Consider the following 13,969-nt stretch of genomic DNA (forward strand, 5'->3'; position numbering starts at 1 on the left):
CTTCGTCTTCGCTTCCGGTCTTGAAGAGCAGGTTTATTAAAAATACGTTGAAATGTTATTTGGGATTTGGGCTATGACTACAAAAATGCAAAAGCGCCCGTATGCGTATTATATAGGTTCACGCTAAACAACCCCGCGCCGGGTCGCAGCGAATCCGGGTCTCGTAATTGTATCTTGGATCTTGCACGTAAGAGCCTACAACTGTTTGTACACTTATGCCGGTGTAAAAGAAGGAGAAAAGAAACAGAGTGTACAGACGGGTCCACCGTTAAAGGGAACACTTGCGTGCAGGGCATGTTCGGATTTCGCTCTGTTGCAAAAGCTTAGATTTTCATGAGACTACTGGTGGTTGACACTTGCGACTCTTTTGACAGAACAGTGCCATGCACGAACGAAGTTTCCCCATCCACTTGCCGTTAGGGCGCCAGCAATATGAAGGGTGCTCATTCAAGTGTTCCCTTTAACAGTGGAGCGTACTGTACAACTCTCCGACGATTTAAATTCAATACACTTGAATTTACGGCGAGCTAGTGCGAGTGTCTTCAAGGCGACGTCGGCTCCCAACGTGTCTACTCTTTTGATTCGTCATCTCGTCTGACCCGTATGTACGGTGTTCACGGAATGAAACGTGACATCGATTCTTTTTTTATAGTATAGCAACTGGTACGTGCAATTGTTCGATATACCCATGCACGTCTTGTCGCTACGAATCTAAATGTTGACTCTGATGTAGTTGTACGAGCCAATATTAGGCCCACGCTACAGAAACTGATGACGGTGGAAACGAAGGTACGCGCATTGATCATAGCCCTAAGTGGACGCGTTTCTTTGGTGAGCACTGTACGTAATTTCTACACTACGTAATAGGTGTGGGTTCCTTGGCTTTGGTGACAGGTCTCTTTTACTGATCAGTTCAGTTCATTTTATTACCTTAAAGGTAACGCATCTCAAGCGGCGTTTCTTTCAGTATTGCCGCTTTAATGTGCCCCCAAAGCTTAAGAACTGGGGACGATTTCCAACTCGGGTTCCCGGTGCGGAACGCGCGTCCACTGTATGACAAGAAGAAAAAGAAAAAGCGAACCCGCTACCACGGCCTTTTTATGTAGCGGCCGTGCCGCTACCATCTCGTTAGTTCTCGGTCGCTCAGGCTCTGCGTCTGGTTCTCCTGCATTGCGCTTGCGGGAGAGACGCTGAGCGTACGAGGGTGTCAGTGCAGGTTAGTTGGTATTTCATTGCAGGTTTGGGTATAGCGCCGCGTAATAAAATGCTAAGAAGATGACAGGAAAGCGGCGCACTATAAAGCCACGAAAAAGACCGCGCGTTACCGATATATTTAAATGTCGGTAACACGTGGCGTTTTATAGTTATATTTATAGCCTTTATTTTTATAGCTTTATATTTGCAATCGACGCAAAATAAAGCTTAGTTGCGAGGGCGCCTCTTTCCTTTCATCTTCTTCTTAGCATTTTTTACGCGGCGCTACACCCAAACCTGCTAACTACCGTGTCACGAGAAAAAAAAAAAAGCTAAGGAACAAAAATAAAATAGAGGCGGTGAAATCGAGAGAAATTAAGACTTAAAAAAGAACGAAGGAATAATGGATAAAAGCTGAGAGACTGTTGGAAGGTGAGTGTCTTGGACGGTGAAGAATAAGAAAGGGGGAAAAAAATTAAAGAGCTGGAAACGGTTGGAGATGAGCTCGGTCGCGCTTGGGCGATGGCTCAGAAGGAGGAGCGAGAGGTTGAAAGTTGCAGTCGGGCCCCTCCCACGTAATCTCCAGGCGTTCCACAAATGAAGCGTTTTGAAATTGCGCTCCTCGCAGCTTTATATAAATAGCAACGGGAGAAAAAACCCGTCCGAAGAAGCTGCGCCAAAGATGTCCGGGAGGCAGAAAGAGAGAGCAAAACGAAAGTCCAAGACAAATGAATCGCACCGCGCTTCAAGCACCAGCAAGCAGGCGTCCAGTAAGAAAAACGCCGAGCCAACGAGTCTAACTGCTGAGCGCCGTTTAAGCTTTGCGTCCATCATTTATCTCTCTCTCTCTCTCTCTCTCTATTCTTTTAATATTTTTTGTTTAATTGAAGTTCTCATCCTTGTTGCTCCCTCCTGACGTGTTTCATCCGTTCCTTTCGCTTTTTTTTTTCTATGAAAAAAAAAAAGAATTTCTTGCTCACTCGTGTGTTCAACTGCGTCTGCCTTCAAAGACTTTTAAAGGCTTTTCTCGCTCACTCGCCTCCCTGTATTTTGCTCCTTCATTATTCTTCACATCAGAAACCCTGTTCTTCCTCTTCTGCTGCTCTCTGGAGAAGGAGGCACCTTGATTGATTTCTCTCTCATATTTCGCTTTTATTTATCTGCGCGCGTTCATTATTTTCTCGTCGTCAGGATCCTGGTGCGTCTTTCATCCCCTCCTCTCCTTCTTCCCTCCCTCCCTCAATCCTCCTCTCTCATCTTCTCTCTCTCTCTTTCTGTCCTTCCAGTTAGAACCGGTGCGCCACCACCGGCTCGCTTCATCGTTAGAAACCTTATAGCTGGATATGGCTGTGTTAGCGCCAAGAAAGAAGAAATCTGGGCGGTGTTTCTTTCCTCTTATTCCTGCAAAACTTGGAGTGTCTGCAAGGGCGTAAGAAATTGAGGCTACTTTGTCATCGCTTTTCTCCTGTACGTCGCCTCGCGAGGCCTCTTTGTCGGGATCACTCTCCTGTCTCAGCTACGTGTTTGTGCTTCTATTATATTTGTTGACGTTGTTTATGCTTTGTGTGGCGCTATAGCGTGACAAGGATGGGATGTTCAGCAGCACTGCAGCAGCTGCTGCTTGCTACCCTTGTTTTTCAGTACCACTTTGTTCAGAAGTTGTGTTCAGCGCTCGTGCTCGCCCGGTGGTGGTGTTGTTGTCAGTCGCGTTACTCGTTCGTTGATTCGAGCGAGAGCAGCGCTACGACGTTGCTCGAAGCACTGTCCGGTCGACGTGTTTCCGCGGGCTGCGCAAGTCATTTTCGACATGCGTTGTTTTCGCGCTTGCGAGTTTGCTGCGCTGCGACATCGACCATAGCTGGACGCTTCTGGAGTAAAATAAGGAAGGAGCTCGTATCGCAGCGCAAGTCGAAAGGTGCAAGTTTCGTCTGCGTCCTTGCGGGTACCTTGGGTGGCACAAGAGGCTATCGCCTCCTCCCCCTCGCCTCCCCAAAAAAGTAATAATGAAAAGAAAGAGAAGATAAACTTTTTGGGCACCACTTAGTGTGCGGTTGTGGTCAGTGTAAGAGTCAACACGATATTTGTTTTCAAACATTTTCTCGTTATCCAAGGATTAGAGCCTGGCAGGATTTTCACTTGAATAGTCAATCTCATGGAACGCTTCCATGTGCGGTGGGCATGTCTAGCAATTACGGCTTCTTGAAAGCAGTCTCGTTTTTTCTTTTTAATATTGGACTTAGGGACATGCTATCAGATTTCAGGGAAGTTCAACCCTGTTTGAGGAAGGATACGTCTTTCGGTTTCTGTATTCGTTCTGCGTCTTGACTTACGAGCTGCTTAGGGACCGCAACTCTGTAAGCATGCGCGGTAAAAACGAAGTTTTGAAGGCACCTTGACCACGTTAGCGAGGTGTTTAGCGAGTGTTGGCGAGTGTTTGCCCCGTCGATTGCACGTGCCTTTCGATATAGCCAAGTTGTGAGGAACGCTTCGCTGCAAGGCCGCGCCACACCATACAAGGCGATCCTCGAAACTAGTTCTTTGAGGATAGGGGAGTCTGAGCCCGTGAACCTTTAATTAGTGTTCCCGGGCTGTGGTTTTCGTAATAGCTTTTTCTTCCACTTTTCGGTCTCTCATCTCTTCGATAACTTTTGCGTCAGCTGCAACGCTTAATTTCACGCTCTCGCTGAGACCGCAGCATTACGTCCGCTTCATTAGACCGCGTAGGTAACCTTGCACTGCATAACATTCTCCGCAAATTGACGCTCTTATAACTCTATGACGTCGTCCCTAATCTCTAAGATAGCCGACGTGTCATGCTGCTAGCACGCTGCGGAACATTGTTGCTTCCTAAGAGCAACTTTGATCGACTGAGCCTAAACGCCCTCAGGCAATCCCTTATCGTGTGCTGTTAGATTTTAGTGGTGGCATTATGAGATTAGAGGCTCGCGAACAAGATAAGGCGCGACGGACTGAGTGAGGGAAATGGGGCTAGGATAATTAGTTTGATAAGTGCTCGCATAGGTCTGGCTGTCGTCGTCTCACGTACACGTTTACATGTAATTTGTATGCGTCATCGTCATTCGCTTTCTTGTGAAACTTAAGGTTATCGGTTCGACAGGCTTTTCATAACAGCGAACGTTTGTGCAAGTTGGTGCGAATATATGATAGGAAAATAAACAGCGCGACTACAAACGCAGACAAAAGGGTGCATGCCGGACAACAGTAACATCAACAGACTCGCGAGACTTTTAAAGATAGTGGAAACCTGCATGATCATTGAAGCTTACCATATTAAGAAAGCTGCACCTGTCATCCATCGATTTCGCTAACAAGAAAATAAGTACAAGTTGCAAATGGCAAACGCATTGATTGTATGCGTTATTTGTAACGTTGCTTATTTTTTAAATAAAAATTTAGTTGTGACTGAGTGCTGTAGTGTTTCTCCCCTTGTCTGCTTCCCGCGTTAGAAGCTGCGCTGTTTATTTTTCCATCGTGACAAGCTCCTGACTGCCGTTTTCTTTGAGAACACTACTATGACTGCTGCCAATTGCGTGCCTATACTATTTACACCTATGCTTTGCTTACTTATATTTGTTACAGGAAATGCAACATGGTATTCACCCAGAAACAAACTTCATCTGAGGCTTATATAGAAGTGTTATGCTGTAGACTGATGCGGTTTGAGCCTTTGTATATAGCGCGCAGGCTTGTCTGTGGTCTTACCGCCGACTGGTATTAATCCAGACCGCTCGGTCTAACCGGCTTGTAGCGTTACGTAATGCCAAGTTCGCGAGAACATTTCGCCAAAAGCTCTTTAGGGCCGGTAGGAGACGTAGCAGCTTACGCAACGGAGTCGTTAATTTGTTTTTAGAAGGAGCCACCGGCCACGTACTTGGCTGGAATTATATGGCGTGTCCGTTGAGTACAGTTACAGCGTATGTATACTGCTCGTCCTTTGAGGGCTACTTTAGCGCTACGCTTTGCAGCGGCATGCCATACACGCCCCAAGTGCATACGTATAAGTCATCTTATGTAATATACGCCGGTATAGGTAGTCCTAGTACAAAGGTAAACATCGATTAGGCTGCATTAATAAGGTGTCTTCCAGACAAACGAATAAAGCCACTGTTGCTATGAGATCAGAAGTTGTAATCCGGAGTATGTAAGAACACGACATGTCTTGCTACGGCAACAGTAGCGAACGTTAGCCAAAATTTGTTAGCGCCATTGAACATTAGCCATGCAGGTATTATGCGTCTGTTAGGGGCATCTCCCTCCTCAGTTAAAGTCTGTAATGACTTCTTTAACGAGTTTTCTTTAAAAATAAATTTTAATTTTCAATTTAATATTTCGTTTTTATTACAGTCTTACACTTTGCTTTACTTCACTCGTGGATTTCCTTTTCCCAGCTATCGGCCTGAAGGTGATATGCTTTAGGTGAACCCGAAAGCTCCTTCTGAAATCTCGGTTTACTTCCCCACATGCTTCCCTGCATGCTGTAATGCTTTACTGGTTTAAGTAAATATGTAGGGAAGTAAACATGCGGAAAAGTAAACATCTAAGGCGGCGACGGCAACTTAGATGTTACGCCGCACCAGCTTGCTGTGACGTCATTGATACTGACGGTGTCTTCTTGGACTTAAGTTAACTCTTTTTGTTTGTCGTCGTCGTGCTCGCATTTGTTGTTAAAGATGGTCTGCATTGTATATTTATTGAGCCAAAGAGTGAAGTTGGCGCGTTTCCAGAAATGATGCTGCGCTGTGGTCGCCCAATTACGAGGAAATAAGGGGGGAAAAACAACAACTTGAAGTCAATGACGTACTTCCTCTGACGTATGAGCTCTTATTTGTGCGTGTGTGTGTGTGCGTGCGTGCGTGCGTGCGTGCGTGTGTGTGTGCGTGTGTGTGTGTGTGTGTGTGTGTGTGTGTGTGTGTGTGTGTGTGTGTGTGTGTGTGTGTGTGTGTGTGTGTGTGTGTGTGTGTGTGTGTGTGTGTGTGTGTGAGCACGCGCGCGCAATGAAAATTCGGTAGTGCCGAATCCCAATGCTACGCGTTGTGTCTGTCGACTACCGAGCCCGAGTAACACTCTGTGTGCGTATGTTTGTTTGTTTGTAATGGTCTTGCGCGTCAATTGACGAGAATATTACCTCGTTGCCTACTCTGGCGTATGACCTCCTTTATTAACTGCACGTTGTGTGCGTTATGCTATGTTGCAATGAAAAGTAAGCTTGGAACGAGCTGGAAAGAACCACTTTATTTTGTCCGTTTTGCTCGCGGTTTAATAGCAACAGAATGTTGGCATCCTCCCGAGAGCGTCAGAGGCCCTGTTTGCCACGTGATGCTTAGTGACACTTTATTTTTCTTATTTCGTCTAAAAGAACGAGTGAGCGAAAGAACTGAAGAGCGGGGATATTCTTCTCGTTGACAGGGGGGGGAGAAGGCCGGGGGCCGCCTGTTCGTCCTCTGCACCACCGTAAACTGCCGTTCGCTTACTTTCCACGTCCACCTTCGCTGGTGTCCTTTAGTATTTTCTCTACCTTAACTGTTTTTCCACTTGACAGTGACGAAGCCGCGCAGCTGTCGACGCCTTCCCGCAACATCCCCCCAGGAGTGGCAATGTCTCTCTTTTTCTTCTTCTTCTTCTTGCCTCCCTTATAACGCGGAAGCAGCTCCTCGGTCATTTTGTCAAACTGTTTACGTTGTTCATGTTCACCTGCGCCGAGATAAAAAAACAAAGAAAAATGTTGTCTGGATCTCGAAACTTCGACGTATCGATCCGCGGGGTGTGGTACCGCTGTGCCCGGAAGTGACGCGCGGCTGTACAATGATTTAAGCGCGTTGGCAAGTCGCGGGGCACCACTTGTCTTCCAGAGGAAGCCCGGCGTTCCCGGGGCGGCTGCCGCTGTGTGTCCTCTTTTGCGTCGCGTACAGTACGTCGCGCGTGGCAGCGGCGACGGCCGTGCATCTTGTTACAGAAGAGGAACGCGCTATCCCGGACGGCTTCACCAATCTTCTCCGTGCTCCTTAAATGGAAGGGAGGCCACGCGAGCGCTTGACGCTTGCTGGTGGGTGCGAGGGGACGGTCATTTATCGACGGCGCTTGTCGCCGCTCGGTCGATGGCTTGGTGCGGCAGCGGGCGGCGGCATTGTGCCGTCCTTTTCCAACTCTCCGTCCTTCCTATACCATACTTTGAAACTCTTTCCTCGAAGGAGACGTCCGCGGCCGTTTTGCGCGTCACAGCTGCAGCCCGTCTCGTTTCGATCCGATGACTGTTCGTCTTGTGTCGTTTGAAACTGTAGTGGTGCGTCGGTGCGTTTGAACCTTCGATTGCAGTGTGGCGTTATGACGAGGGTGAGAGAACGAACGGGGTAGCCGATATAGGACCCGTTGTTTAGGAGCCGTGTTGTGAGGGGAGCTTCTCCGTAATGCTGCCGTGCGTTAGGAGTAGTGGTTTTTCACGGAGTAACTCCTATAACGAATGCATACTGCTACATCGCCCCTCGTTTAAGCACATAGCCGTCGGCGATTGGGAAAGTGTCCCGGATGTTCAGCCGTTCGATAAGCTAGGCTTATATGGCTAGACTTAACTGGCAGGTCGTGCAACGCGATACCGCTTTAAAAGGGCGAAGCTCTTAAGTTAATATAATAAAGGGCGTCGAAACATTGCGCTCTCTCGCGCTTATGTGTGCGTGTTGTTGTTGATGAGAATGATCGCTTCCATATACGCATTCAGCGGCACTCATTCGCGCTGACATTAGCATCCACTCCGTTTCACTCGAATGCATGCTGATGTTCGTTCCCACTCACATACACTCACGTCCGTTCTTACACTTCATCACATCTACTTTACGCCCTTTTTTCATGCACTTAACACCATTGTTCGTGCACTTTACGCCATTGGGTTCACACACTTTACACCCTTGTTCACACACTTTACACTATCTAATACCTGTGAAATGAGTGTGGCGCTATATAGTATGAGTCGGCTCGTTCGGGAGTGACTACAGCGACCCGTGGTCATTACTGACGCCATCCGTATCCGCTAGTGTATAAAACACGATTTTGTGGAAAAAATTCCTACATATACCAAGGGTCTTTCAATACTGATATAACGTTGCCGCATTTTTTTCCCCCTTGCTCTTCGGACCCCTGATCTTTCCCACTTTATATGATACAGCTTTCCACGATTTTGCAACAACGCTTCATGTCTACTTCGAGGAATAAACGGAAGCTATAACCCGCTGCGCACGTATAGTCGGCTAACCGAAACTGCGCCGCTCGGTCTCGCTACACTGCGACGTGTGTGAACGCGCGTCTCTGCGCACGCTGATACGGGTAGAGAGGGCGGAAACGTTTCGGCTCGCCGTGTCTGCCCGGAGGCTGGTACGTATTGAGCGCAATGGCGCGTGGCGCTCGTCGTTGACACCTGACGCGGCGCCGCATTCCGACAGAGCAGCGATTGTATCGGACGTCGCTGGCTTTTGGCGTTCACGGACCGCCCCCTGTAGAATGAAGCCTGTCCGCGTGTTGGGGATGGCGAGGCTTGTTTGTTCGTCTTTCGCTGCCCGCGGTCACAATGCTCACGCGTTGGCCACGACTCGGTGTCGCTCGTTCCAATCGCGCTGCATGCCGGAAGCTTGAAAAAAGGGCAGCCGCTTGCCAGGAAGACGAATAGTACAATCGAAGCGGGGATGTCGGGTGTTGGTGGAAGCGACAGTCGCTGGCCCGCGCGCCCTGTGGCCGTGGATTATCGACGCGGCCGCTCCGTCGTTCGTGAACTTCCCCTCCGGAAGCGGAACCGGAAACGGTGGCCGGGCCGCCCGCCACTGCATGCTACCGCCGTTTCTTTAGGGTCGTGTTTGCATTTGCGGCAAGGGCGCAGAGGACGTGTGGGGAGGATGCTGTTCGGTGCGCGAGCATCCATTGAGGAGGCGTTGATAGCTTCTCGACACGCGATTGTTGCGACGAAAGAATGGGCGAACGAAAGTGCCGTCTTTCCGAGTGCCCGAGTTGTTTGTTTGTTTTCGTTCTTTACTTGCAAAGTTGTCGAAACGCAAATTCGAGTCGATAAAGTGCTGCGTTTCCGCGTCATTGCATCGTTCAGTTTCGGTCTCGCTCTCTCTTTCTGAGCTTTCTCTCTGATATTTTTTTTTTTTTTCTTTATATATATATTCCGCGTTCTCTCTTTCTCGCTCAGTGTTTTTCCACTTCCAAAGTGCTCTAAATTGCCCGTTCGGAGGCGTCCCGCGTCCTGTCTAAAGCGAGTTGTCTATTTCGAGCGGGTCGACGTCTAAATTGCGTCATTGCCTGCCGGTGGCTGATCGTCTTTTCGTCGATTCTTCTCGAATACTCATTGGCTCAGTCACCCTTCTGTTCTTTGAATATTTTGCCGCCGCCACTTGAGCGAGAAAGGAAATCAAATGGGAGAGATAAAACGCCGTTCCCTGACACTTTTATGAAATTCCTTGCGATTCTTCTGTCTGATCCTGTCTCTCTCTCTCTCTCTCTCTCTCTATTGTTTTTTTTAATTCTTTGTTCTCTGATTCAGCACTCATTTTCTCGCACGTCCACTTAAATTCCGCGTGGCTGTAAAGGTTCACGATCGCGATATTCACCGCTGTGGCGTCTGTAGCGCTTAGCACTCGTGGTAAAGACTGAGCAAACTGTTAGCGCGTTCTCTCGGCACCCGATAATTCAGCGCGCTATGAGCCGTAAATGCAAAGTGAAGGGTAGCAGGCGCGATCCCCGAGTATCGTTGTTTCTCAGTGTCGATACCTTCTTTTTTTCTTTGCATTGCGGGTTATATACGGTGCGCTCGTAAACGGTGATGACCGCTCACTGCTTATATCTGCATTTTTAAGGCGTCGTGACTTCGCAGGGCTGTTGCAGGTTAGCGTTCGCACTCGGGAGTTCTTCGGATGACGGGATCTCTTTTTTAGGCATAAGAGTACCGACTGAAACTCTTGTTTCTCTTCCAAGCGAACCACTTCCGGTTGAGTAATTCCGGTTTTCCGAATGTTCGTAAGAGGAAGCAGTGGTATGACTCTGCGGTAGAATACTTGAATATTCATAAGAAAGAAGCCTTCTAAAAAAAAAAAGAAATCGATACTTCTTGTTCAAGGTAAGAGCGATATTGGATACATGGGATATCGGAGGATAATTTTACTTAACATAAAGGTCAATTAACTGTCCGCATAATTAATGAAAATTAATTGAGTTCACTGAAGAACTGGGAACAGCTTGGATCGTTGCGGCACCTGGCGAAGCAAATCTAAACCACGCGTTTGTTTATACGTGGCCTCTTAGACCCGTGCACGAACGTCGAGGTCGCCTCCAGACTTTTAAAGACGATAGTCTTTCTTGGGATACTTAAACGGAGAAATTTTGGTATGTCTTTCTGTCTGTCTTTCTGCTTGTCGGCACGTCACTTGATTCAGCCACTCGGCCAAAGTTGAACCACTTGCCCAAGGGCCAGCCATCTTGAACGGCTGACTAGGTTCATACTTGTGTACATTGTCGATCAAAAAGCAAACATTACGCATATCTGAGGCGCCACATCACTAGGTAAGTATTAGGTGGTGTGTTCCTTTAATAGAAAATGCATACATACGTAATTCTAAAGACCCTATTTTCCTAAGCTGCGCTGAAACTTTTTTTCTTTCTCGAATTTCGTACGTGCACTTCGCTGAAGCATACGTTGTATGCTGCGTTTAGATTTATTGATTACAAAAAAATCGAGTATACGATCCCGCGAAAGCTGAAAGCTTGGGACTTTAAAAAAAAATAGAGCGCGAACCTGCAGCGCGTGTATATGTCGATATATGTAGCGCACATGGCGGTGCGTTTACTACGACATATATAGCTTCGTGAGTGACGTTTAGTTAGTCTTTGCGGAGAGGGGCTGGCGCGTGCAGTCACGTGACCCGTTTTTATAAATACATAGAAAAGGGCAAAACCAAATGTGTCGCCGGCCGTATAGTTTCAAAGTCGATTTATGCGGGTTGTAAAGGTCAGTCCAACGACGACGCTGTTAAAGTGATCGCGAACGAAATGGCAGGCTTTTTTTATGCGTCATATACGATAAAACTGGCAGCTGCACGTCGTTTCAAATTTTAACTGACGGCCCGCTTTAAACTTTAAGGCAGCGGTTTAAGCCAAAGTGTCTGCTTTTTATAGTACGAAAAATTCATAAATAAGACTTAGTGTTCGTAAGTATATGTACACGTGGGAAGGTTATTTCTGTGGTGATACGGAAGATAGAAACGAAACAAAACAAAACAAAAACGGTAGGGGTGGTGTAAATATAGCGAACTAACCTCCTACTTTTATCCTTATTACCTAAAGGCTCGTCTCGGAAAGCTCGTCGAAGGTCGCGCCGCATTGGCTCAGTGGCTGCGTGGTTCGGCTGCCGAGCACGAGATCGCGATTTCAATTTCCGGGTACCGCGGCCGCTGCATTTTGAAAGCGGTGGAATATGCAAAAATCCTCGTGTGCGTCGCGTGTGTACGTTGAAGATTCTCCCCCGGGTGGGTAAAATTTTATCCGAAGCCATCGCAGCCACGCGTCTCTCGTATAGCCCTGCTGTGCAACTTCGGGGAGTTGAAACGCAGAATTTACGTTAACCCGTAGAGTAAGGATCAGAGTAAACCGGAACGATTGACATTCGTTGTCAAGACCTGCTTTTCGTTCTTTCTTTCTGTCATTTTCTTTCTGTCTTAACGGAAAATAAGTTGGTGCGCAGCGCGCGCGAAACCCTTTCGGGCCCTTTACCTCCCCCGCGGAAACGAAACGACTCTGATTGGTTGCGGTCGTGACTTGAGGGCGCGCCTACACAGTTGGCATCGTGCCTAATGACTCGGGTTTCCGGCGCCGGCGCCGGAACGTGAGGCCATGCGTTCATGTCCATGCAACAATGAAATGAGGCAACGTGAAATGCCGAGTGACTCTGATAAAAGATCAGCATTGCCATTTCAGAAATGGCTGATCGCCGAGAAGCTCATGATCGAGGAAGCCTCAATTGTTGAAAAACGGCGCATGCAAACAGTCACGTGACCGGCGCACATTCAAGGGACGCATTCTGTAAGCTCAAAGAATCGATTCGTGCCGGCGCCGGGCTTTTCGCGTACGAGAACGAATGACGACGCCGTCACCGCAGTCTGTAACTCACAAAAAGCTTCGCTTGAAAAGGAGGCGAAAACACGCGCACGCGCACAGGAGGAGGAGGAGGAACGCGAATAAGCGTTATACATAACAGCGCTGTCACGCGGATGTGCCGCCTTAATTCATTTCAGTAAGAATAAAAACAACATGCAGTGCGTTTCTTATATTGGTAAAGAAAAATGTACATCATTACCGTCTGTATGTACAGTATTTTCTTGCGTATAATCCGCACAAAATATGAAGAAAATTCGTATCTAAAGTTGGGCTACGGGTTATTCGCTAATTTCGGTGCTCTGGTAGGCTTCACGGCACTGTTTCACGGTAATGCAAACGAAGCAACTTTCCTGGAGTATGTTTTTTTCCCCCCTCGATTTGTAGTTAGGGTGCAGATTATATGCGGGAGCTGGGTTATACGCTGGAAGCTTTTCCTCTATATATCATCGCTTAGAAGAAAAGATAGGAAGGAGCCGTTGGGCGGCTCGCTGGGCGATCGGGAACGTTGCGCTGTGCGTCTTGGGAAAGGATGTGGAAAGGAGGAAGAAAACGGGGCGCGATGGGAGCACGTTCAGCGTGTACTACGCGCCGACGTCCGACGGCGCGACCCGAAATCCGAACTTCCGCGGAAGGGACCGGTAATGATGCCGTCCCGCGGTTGTCTGCTTTCGGAGTCCACGTATAGTCGTAGACCGCGGCCTCGCATAGCTTTCTTCCAGCGAGCGTACGGTGTTGTTGCTGAGTGCAACGGCGCGAGACCATGTTTCGTGCGGCAGCACACACGGCTTACCTGTCGAGCGTCGAAACGTCGTCTCGCTCGGCATCGACGCAGCCATATGCGGACAAACTTTGAAACTCTGGCGAGAACGTCGCAGGCAGTATGACGACGGTCGCGCACCCTTGAGTCTGTATATACCGTTGCGTCTTTCAGACCGTCGACCGTATAAGTGAGAATAAGTTGCAGGCGAAGAATCACTTCAAGTGCTACGATACATATCCCAGAATGTATATACACATACCATACAGAATGTATGACACATACAGCGACACATATGCTGTATGTGTCGCTGTACGTGGCTTCTTAAAAACAATTTTTTTGCTATCGCAGTCGAAGCGTCTTTTTTTCCTTTTTTTTCAATTTCCACTGTATGATATACTCAGTAACTGCAAGCAGCTGTTTTTTTTTTAGTTCTTAACTTAGACAGTAAACTTGGTTGATTTGAAATTGAGAAGCGTGCGAACTTGAGCTTGTTGGTACACATTCATAGTAAAAAACAGCGCGAAACCTTGTGTCCTTGTGTTTTCGCGCTGTTTTTTACTATGAATTGGTTGATTTGAAGGCGAGCGCTATACTGTAACTTGTCTCATAGTGCTGTTGACGAGTGTTACTGTAGTTACGGCGTTTTGAAATTAAACGTGACGTTGCCCGAACAAGTTTTCGCGACGCGACTTGTCACTCATCACAGTCACCCGTCAGCGGCATAGAGAACCAGGACATGCGCGAAACATCTCTAAATACGCGAGCAGCGAATGGTGTTTGGCAGTGTACTTGACGTCGGGCTACGTGGGTCATTCCTGTCGGTGTGTATACCTTATCTGCGATACTGCGTCGGCAAAGTGA

The sequence above is a fragment of the Rhipicephalus sanguineus genome, chromosome 3, assembly GCF_013339695.2.
Source record: "Rhipicephalus sanguineus isolate Rsan-2018 chromosome 3, BIME_Rsan_1.4, whole genome shotgun sequence".
Lineage (NCBI taxonomy): Eukaryota > Metazoa > Arthropoda > Arachnida > Ixodida > Ixodidae > Rhipicephalus > Rhipicephalus sanguineus.